At 37.3% G+C, this 9,576-nt stretch overlaps 1 long non-coding RNA gene across 2 annotated transcripts in view; it reads right to left on the bottom strand.

Annotated features, from left to right (window-relative positions):
- Nucleotides 1-3,470: 3,470 nt before the first annotated feature.
- LOC123580776 overlaps nt 3,471-9,576 on the bottom strand; it is a 507,052-nt gene continuing 500,946 nt past the window's right edge. For both annotated transcript variants that reach the window (XR_006703452.1, XR_006703453.1), the window contains one exon: nt 3,471-3,931. This is a non-coding gene — a long non-coding RNA (uncharacterized LOC123580776). The remainder of the gene's footprint in view (nt 3,932-9,576) is intronic.

The following is a 9,576-nucleotide window of genomic DNA, read 5'->3' as shown; positions in this document are numbered from 1 at the left end:
TTAATAATTCCTACAATCCTGGGAGTATTTAATATCTTAGTGACTGCCAACTTGAAAGTCCTCTAACCAAGCCAAGAATAGGCTACTACAATGCAATTGAAGCCGCTGGATTTCCTTAAAGATGAAATCTCTCTGGCTTATGGTAAGAAAACTGTCCCACTACTGTATTCTGTGATTGCTGTCTGCAAATATATTCCATTCTACAGGGAATTATAATTTAATGAAAATTCATTTTATTAGCTATTAACTACATAACTCATCCAGATTACTTGCTGTTTTAATAAAAAACAGTGAAAATTTAAAAGTTCCATATAATGCTGTTTAAAAAACATCTGTGATGATTACATTAATTCCAGAAATATATGGTCTTTTTCCCCATGTAGGTCACTTATTTGAAACGTAGATCTTGTGCATCTTTAAGTCACTTTTCATTTGTTAATTTTCTGAAGAACATTGCAAAAAATTTAACACTCGCAAATACACATATAAAATCTAGCAATCTGGAAATCCAGTATTTATGTCAGACTCGAGAAATAATACCATTCCTTTCTAGCTGCACTAGGGAGCAATATGAAAACAGCCATTTATTTTGTTTTGTCATTTTCCTGAGCAGGCTACCCACAGGGTACTTAAATAGTTGATTTTCTCTTTTGGCATCGCTCTAGGTTAACAACAAAAATATATTCAGCTACCAAGAAACTAAATACGTTATTTATGTTTCACTTGTCAAATCTATATTTTCCAAATATTCCCCTGAGCCAGATTTTGAGGAGGAAGTAAAGCTAGAGTAGGGGACATTTCATACATATTTAATTTGTAATTCTAAAGAGGAGCAATTCTTCCCCCCTCCTCCATTAGTTCCACTGGGCCTATACAATGTCAGCCATAATGGCATCATTGTGCTTTGAATTGTTTCTGTTGAATCCACAGGGTCAAATGGCCAAATAGAAGGACCTTAATTTTCCAGTTAGAGAATGTGGCATATTGACTCATCCACACAACAGAAAAGACTCAACCCCTCTGCCCACAACTCCCTCATTACTAAATCACACTACAGATGCCATGTCTACATGGATGACAGAATAAGATCTGACCAACTCTTGTTTTATCTTAGGTTTTTTTGCCGCTTCCAAAAACTGACCACCAAGAACTTATCTACTAGAAAACTACTTTTTTAATGTTTACTTATTATTTTTGAGAGAGAAAAAGACAGTGTGCAAGCAGGGGAAGGGCAGAGAGAGAGAGAGAGAAAAAGGGAAGGAGACACAGAATCTGAAGCAGGCTCTAGGCTCCAAGCTGTCAGCACAGAGCCTGATGTGGGGCTTGAATACACCAACCATGAGATGATGATCTGAGCTGAAGTTGGACACTGAACCAAGTGAGCCATCCAGGCACCTCTCCCAGAGAATTATTATTAGAATATCTGAAGAGTAATAAACTCAGCTCAATTAGATGCTTCTGTTATATGACTACTCAATGAGCAATAGCTCCATGCCAAAGTTTATTTCTTCCTCACTTCCAATATAAGCCAATTTTTCTACCCATTATCAAAATGCTGCCTTCTTTCCCTCATTTCTAGACTCAGTTTGATATTACAATATTCACCAAGTACAGGAAAGGCAAAGGAGAAAGCTGATGTATTCTTTATGATAAGATTTTAACCATGTGTTGGGGCGCCTGGGTGGCGCAGTCGGTTAAGCGTCCGACTTCAGCCAGGTCACGATCTCGCGGTCCGTGAGTTCGAGCCCCGCGTCGGGCTCTGGGCTGATGGCTCAGAGCCTGGAGCCTGCTTCCAATTCTGTGTCTCCCTCTCTCTCTGCCCCTCCCCCGTTCATGCTCTGTCTCTCTCTGTCTCAAAAATGAATAAAACATTAAAAAAAAAAAAAGATTTTAACCATGTGTTGATATATTAAAGAAAATGGGAATTTTGCCAAGGCCAACTGTACCAAACCAAAAAAAAAAAACCCATAAGCTACCCACAGATAAAAAGGCATGTGGTTCAAATGATGGCAATATATTGGGCTAGGCACCCTAATAATGTTCCCATTCATAACTTAAAATGTCTGAGATAAAATGTTTTTAAGGGCTATTTTTAAGTGCATTTACTCGTCTATAATAATAAAAGAGTCCTCTCCGACCAAAATATTAGCAAAAATAGAACCCACAGAGGTAAACAGAGCACTGAAGTTGGCTTTTGCTTTAGAGGCCTTGACAATTTGTATTGATTTTTAGCTTCTATGCTTTATGGGTGGGGGTAGAGAGTTTCAAATGCAAACAGACTTAGTTTAGGAACCTCCTGAAGTGGAGAGTCTAACAGAAGACCACCACATTTAACTGGTACCCTAAAACACCTGTCAGTGTAACGAATGACCATAAATAAATCTATGTCCTTCCTCAAGGTGGAAGTATGAAAAATGTCCATTTCAAATCTAAGCACTAGGTTAGGAAAAAAAAAAAACAAAATACCTCCACTCAAAATACGTAAGCATAGCTGGCCCTTATGATGGTAGGCAGCAGAAACCTTTAATTCCAGATTTGAAATCAAGTTTATCTCACGAGGGTAATACTCTGAAGCGCTTGTCCAAATTATTAGAAAATACATTCTAGAGCACCAACTTTTGACGCAGGTGTTAAAAGATCTCAACCAAAAAATTTTCCAGGAATATCAACACAGTCAATAATCACACACTCCTAAGGAAATAAAAAGCGAAGAGCAAACCCAGTGGAAACCATAGTCATTAGTATCAAAGCGTAAAAACACAGATGTTATATTCATCACATAATTAAAAACTTGTGTTTCATATGTTCCAAGAAATAAAAAAGGGGCCTGAAAATAAGAATGTGAAGTACGAGCATGTAAAATGTCCAAAACAGTTTTGAAAAGAAACCAAAATCTAGAAATAAAAATGATCATAATTTAAAGCTCAATGAACACATTAGACAAAGAGATTGCAGGAAACCAAAGCAAGTTTAGAAAACTCTTAGGACTTATCTAATAAATTACCCAGAAGCCAGGCTAGAAAAACAAAAAACCAAACAAAAAACTATAAAAGAGACATAAATAGATAGAGTAAAAAGATCTATAACATCTAATCAAGAGTTTTAGAATAAAAAGAGTTACTGGCTGATAACTTTCTGGAACTTTTTTTTTTAAGCCAAAATGGATGCTCAATTTAACAAAAAGTAATAAATTTAAGAACCATCCACATCTAGACATAATATTATGAAATCTCAAAAAAACAACAACAAAAACCACACAGGATTTTTATCACAAATATCATTATAATGAAAAAGGTGTTAAAACTACAGTGAATAAAAAGCCTATTACCAACAACTGAATAACAAATATAAAAAGTTTTTGAAATGGAAACATGACACTCAAAAAAAACATAAACATAGCATTACCAAAAGAACTGAACAAATATAAAACTTGAATGACCAATGTTAACATATACGCATAATGCCACGACAACAAAAAAAAACCCCACGGTAAAACTTGGCTCTGAAAGATAAAGTAACCCATTATCTGCGAAGTCAGTTCTGCTTTCCTCCCATAAATATCCACCATGTAATAAGCACAATGTGTTGTTATGTAACCCAGCTCGATGACTCTGCACCCAAAACCCACTTAAATTGTGCTCCCGCCAAAGTGAACTACTTACAGTGTGTAAATTCCAAGCCATCCTTTGTTCCTGGTCTTTAGCCAGGCTGTTGTTTCTGTCTGAATTCTCCATTTCCTCTTATACCCCTTCTTCCTCCTTCAGGGAATTTCTGCTCATTGTTCAAGATGTAACTCAGGTGTTGCATATTCCAGGAGGCCTCTGTAACTTTCCCCACCTGTTTCCATCTTGAGTAAAGGGCTGTTCAGGTGCATCCATGATTAAATGAGTTGTCTATTTCTTTGCTGCTTCTGCCAGCAAACTGAGAGTTTCTGAGGAGAGTAATTGTGTTGTTGGGTCTTTTGATTCCAGATTACTTCAAGATCTAGTGCAGTATATAAATATGATAGTTTAATATCAAGATATTCTATAATTCTTACTGGATGAATACAATTAATCTTGACAGTATTTTAGATAGACATTTAGAAATTCATCCATCTCATAGCTTTTGTTAACAAGCAACTTTCTGCTTAATTTCTCTAACTTTTTGATGAGGAAAGAAGATGTCCACATCAGAAGTGAATATCTAGTCTGATTAGTGGCCTAATATAAATTTAACATTTGGCCTTGTGTCTTTTATACTGGTGTCTTATGAGTGGAGTTAACAGTGGTAAGACAATCTGTTTTCTCGATCCAGTTCCTAAGAGCAGGTCCAGGATGATAGTAAACTCACCAAGATATGTGCCAACGGTTGAGGATTTGGGCACTCAGATAGCCTTTCTTTACAGATATCTCTGCACCTGGAGTCCCCTCACTTCTAGATAAGTCCTCATAGTAGTCTTTAAACAGGAAGGAGCTAAGGAAAATTCAGTTTCTTCCTCATATTGCAAATATTTATATTCTACTTGATTTGAGGCAGCCCACATTAAGGGATAAAGTCAAGATTTTAGTGCCAGGTAAACTTGAACTCAGTATGGCTCTGACACAGAAAATTATCTGGTGTCTTTGGAGAAATTTTGGAGACTTTTCTAAATTAGACAAGAATCTTTACTTCGCCTTTTTTTTTAAGTTTATTTACTTATTTATTTTTAAATTTTATTTATTTATTTTTTAAATTTACATCCAAATTAGTTAGCTTATAGTGCAACAATGATTTCAGGAGTAGATTCCTTAGTGCCCCTTACCCATTTAGCCCATTCCCCCTCCACACTCCCTCCTGTAACCCTCTGTTTGTTCTCCATATTTATGAGTCTCTTATGTTTTGCCCCCTCCCTGTTTTTGTATTATTTTTGTTTCCCTAACTTTATTTTGAAAGGGGGGGAGGACAGAGACAAAGATAGAGAGAGAGAATCCGAAGCAGGCCCCGCACCTTGATCAGCACAGAGACTCAGGTAGGGCTCAAACTCACAAAGTGTGTGATCATGATCTGAGCTTAAATCAAGAGTCAGATGCTTAACTGACTGAGCCACCAGATGCTCCTCCCTATTTCACTTAGTGTGGGAATTCCAAACATTTGGCCTACTTGCTTTGTACCTAACAGGCCCTTGGTTCACTCTGCTGATACGTGAACATGCTACACTCTTACAATAATTGAAGTGCATGAATTTCTTCCTAGCTTGATTATAAGCTACTGAAGGACAAGTACTTCGCATACCAATTGTGCACAGTATCACACCATGTGCATAATAAAAGTGCAATAGATTTTGGTGATTTGGTGAATTCCCATACTAAAATTATCTTACCCAAAAAATATATGCAGGAACTTGCTTTTTAACAATCTGGATTTAGTTTCTGTGATTTGGAGTCTTAGTGAATAGCAGAGAAGCATGTGATGGCCAGAGCTGCATTTCAGAATTAAATTCACCTCAGATTTCACATGGCTGGTGTTGCTTCTTGACCTCCTGACATGTACATCCACATCCTGCATCTGTCACTTCTGCCAACACTCATCAAGTATAGAACTCCTGACATCTTTTGCACTCCTAGATGTCTGCTGGTCTGCCTCATCTTCCTCTCTATTTCTCTCTCAATCCACTTCTGTCTTCTCCCCATAAATGAAATATTCAGTGTTACCTAAACAAAATATTCTCTTGCACAACATACCCTTGAGTGTGCTGTTTCCTCAGTTTCAACTGCTATTTCTCCATTTTTTTTGCCCCTGGAAAATCTTTATACACACTTCAAATCCCAGCTAAAATCTTTCCTTTCCTAGGAATTGTTTCCTGACTATACTTGACAGTTTCTCACATTCCCTCTGGACCTCATAGTACTGTGTATTGTTTTATTGATTTGGATTCTATTTAAATGTAATGTTAGTTTCTACATCTATATCCCTGTGTCTTTGTAAATAGTAACCATGACTTATTCTTCTCAGTACTCTCTGGATCTAGCACCCTTGACTCATAGCCCTTGTTTTTTCTTTGGAAAAAAAAAAGAAACGAAAAAATGTATAACTCTGCCAGGCAGGAAAGGCTTCCACTGATCCACCTCTGCATCCTCACTTCTCAGGTCCTGGCCAGATGCAAAAATTTGTCACTGTGCTTATTCCATTACATCTTCAGAGCTCATGTCATCGCATTTTCTCTGATCACCTCCCAAGAGCCTCTGGTCTGGATTCCCTCGGTACTTACTTCTCACCCTATCCCTCTATGCTACAGCCACACAGAGTCCCACAATGCCTCCAGGTATGTTATTTCATTACATTAATCAGTAAAACGGATTTTACTTTTACATACATGCATACATACATACATACATACATACATAAATAGGGAATTTGCAAGCACTGCAAACATCCAAAGGTCATTTCTCTGAGCATGCACAATATCTCCTTCTGGGTCCTAGAAACCTCACGTGCTGCCTTAGTGTCTTAGGTCACAGTGTTTCTCCCCATCTGTGTGTGTTATAGGGTCCCTGCTTCTCCACTCCTAAAAATCAAAGGCTATGTTTGAGCACTTTAAGTTTTGGTCCCTCACTGAGCCTTTAACTGGACTGAAGGCTGCAGTGGAGCTTCACACACAGAGTGGGGCTTTCCACACCAAGGCAGATACAAACAAGGAGAACATTAAAACAAAAAAGCAATTCAACCTACTTAGGATTTCCTGTATCCCCCCAGTGATTGTTAATTATCAGAAGACGTGTGTGGAGAAGCCATCTCTTTAGCAGTCTTCCTGTCTCTCAGTTTTCCATCCTGTATAATGTGTCATTTCATACTTGGCACTCATTCATGTAAGAGATAATCCATGGGTTCCACATTCCATGCCAGAGTTCTCTTGTCCACACAAGTAGGAAGTTGTGGCAGGGAAAATCTACATTCAAATCCAAATACTTCATCCTGAGATAGTGGCTAGGAAATTGGAAAGAGAATAGGGCAAAGAAGACTGAAAGTTCCAAGCTGGAGGGCTGTTTATTGTCATTTCCCTTCATGGTTTTCCATATTGGTTACCAGGAGGGGGCCACTTTCTTTGTGCCAAGGAGAAGGGCCTGGGATGTACAGTTGTTCTCAGGGAAAGATTTGTTTTATTTTTTTTTTTAATTTTTTTTTTAACATTTATTTGTTTTTGAGACAGAGAGAGACAGAGCATGAACGGGGGAGGGTCAGAGAGAGAGGGAGACACAGAATCCGAAACAGGCTCCAGGCTCTGAGCTGTCAGCACAGAGCCCGACACGGGGCTCGAAATCACGGACCGCAAGATCATGACCTGAGCCGAAGTCAGACGCTCAACCAACTGAGCCACCCAGGCGCCCGGAAAGATTTGTTTTAGAGAGGGTGGTGTGGTAGGAGGAAACAAGTAAATTGTAGAGGCACCAGAAAGGCCTTCCTGCTACCAGAATGATTTCCACCTTTTTATTAGTGGTGGAAAATGTATTCCATAATGGAAATTTTCCTAAACTGCAAGTATCAGAAAGAAACAAGTGATATTATAAATTGACACTATCTAATGTAAATAGTTGCAACAGAGCTTTCTTTCAGAATAAATTTTAAAGAGATGAAAGTTGTTAATAATAGGGATGAGAGGATAAAGAGAAAGAAAACATTTTCCAGAGAAGGGGCTCCCAAAATTAACCAAATCAATGTGCTGAGAGTCAGTTGATCGGTGGCAATTTTCAAGGATCTGCTTCAGGACACCATTTTCCTTATTTCAGAAATTAAAGGATAAACAAATATATAATTTTTAAGTGTATTTTTTTCTTAGAAAAAATAAATGTGAAAGGGAAGAGTTTTCTTTTTCTCCTGTAACATTAGTTTCCCACAACCCAATGTCTAGAATAAGAAGGGATAAATTTTTGTTGCACTTAGAACTTCAGAATGATATACAAAGAGGCACTGCTAAACATAATTCATCATTGAATGTTCTGATGAACAAGTGAGAAAAATTCTGGAATTTCTTCAATAGAAAATGTTAACAGAACAATAGATTTTCAGTTGATGAGGTTCTTTATGGGAAAAGCTGCACAAAGACAGGAAGAGAAATCAAATGATTTACCATTACTTTCCTGACTCAGTACAATATATCTTTTTTTCAGTACAATATATCTTGAAGACCTCTACCTCTATGCTTTTATAACTATAAAAATAAATTAAAATTCTCCATTTCATTGTTTCAAATTATATTTTCAAGACTTTTCTCACATTCTACTTTTTATTATGAAGCTTACTGTAATTACTCTCTGAACAGTGTTATACTCAGATTTTAGTGTGTAAATGAAAGAAGTGAGGAATTTAAGGCATTCTGAGATCCCATGCCCAAATAATTTAAGCTTAGTTTAATTTTCTGGCATATTCCATAAATTTGCATTTTATTAATTATACATATGATCTTCATGCAAATGGTCAAAAGGATCCACTTTGAAAGACTGATGCTTGCCTTACAGATTCCTCTCAACTGCTTAGAAGAGTAGACAGCAATATTCTAGATCCATATCTTAATTAAGACTGCAGCTTTTATTAAGGTAAATGCCTAAGACGCATTCTTCAAATCTTCCAAATAAAAATCTCCAAAAAGTAGAAGTTTGGTCAACGTAATTAAGCCAACAGTATTTGTTAATTGCTGATAATCAGAGTTGAATTCCTACCTTCGCAGAGAGAATGTGACACTGGGGTGTTCTTTCTTGGTGATGACAAAGGGATGGCTCAGGTCCTTGTGAATACATTCCTGAATTATGGATGATTTGTATCTCAATTAGGCAGAAGTTACAATTCAAGGTTTCGAAAGTGAATATTGTGCTTGTTTGTTTTAAAAAGGTAGGTCTAGGGCCTACATTCAGGATGAAACCAGAGGGTCAAGCTAAGGGAAACAATAAGGCTTCTTGGTCACTCTTGCTTCCCTTCTTGCCTCTCCTTTTTGAAAATGAGACAACTCTGCCTACCTGAGAGATACTCCTAAGTTCCTCTCCATTTTTAAGCCCCTAGCTTTAGACTTGTGGCCTGGAGTTTCCCACCGTGATTTCCCAGCTCCCATTAATTCTCCTTAGCAGAGAAAATCTCCAAAAGTAGAATTTGCCTACTCAAGAGTGACGATGAATAATCACTGTTAATGATGAGTGCTTTACCAGCACATCTTTAACCTCCATACAGTTGAGTAAATTAAACTTGGAGAGTTTCTAATGAAGAAAATTTGAAAGCTAATGTATTATATGCTGCCTTAAACTGCTGATTCTGTGACAACAGCAGACGATCATTCTCTGTTGGTGCTATTCAGCGTCTGTGGTAAGATATAGTCCATGCTCTTCATATAATCACCAAAATGTCTAGAATAAATGGAGGATATTTCAATGATGACAGATGTAACTTTTATTGCAGCATCTTTAAAGCAGTTAAAATTTTTTGAGATTACAGCAAAATAATTTTTAAACAGTTATGTAATGGTCTTGGTAGGGTGGTAGGTTGGAGACAGCAGGTTCAAATGCTGACTGTCTGCTGACAGAATCAGGGAAAATTATCAAATTATTATAAACCATCTAGGCAACCATGATT

This window comes from Leopardus geoffroyi, chromosome A3 (genome assembly GCF_018350155.1).
Source record: "Leopardus geoffroyi isolate Oge1 chromosome A3, O.geoffroyi_Oge1_pat1.0, whole genome shotgun sequence".
Lineage (NCBI taxonomy): Eukaryota > Metazoa > Chordata > Mammalia > Carnivora > Felidae > Leopardus > Leopardus geoffroyi.
Note: the sequence above shows the minus strand (reverse complement) of the source record. Positions and strands in the feature narration are given on the sequence as shown.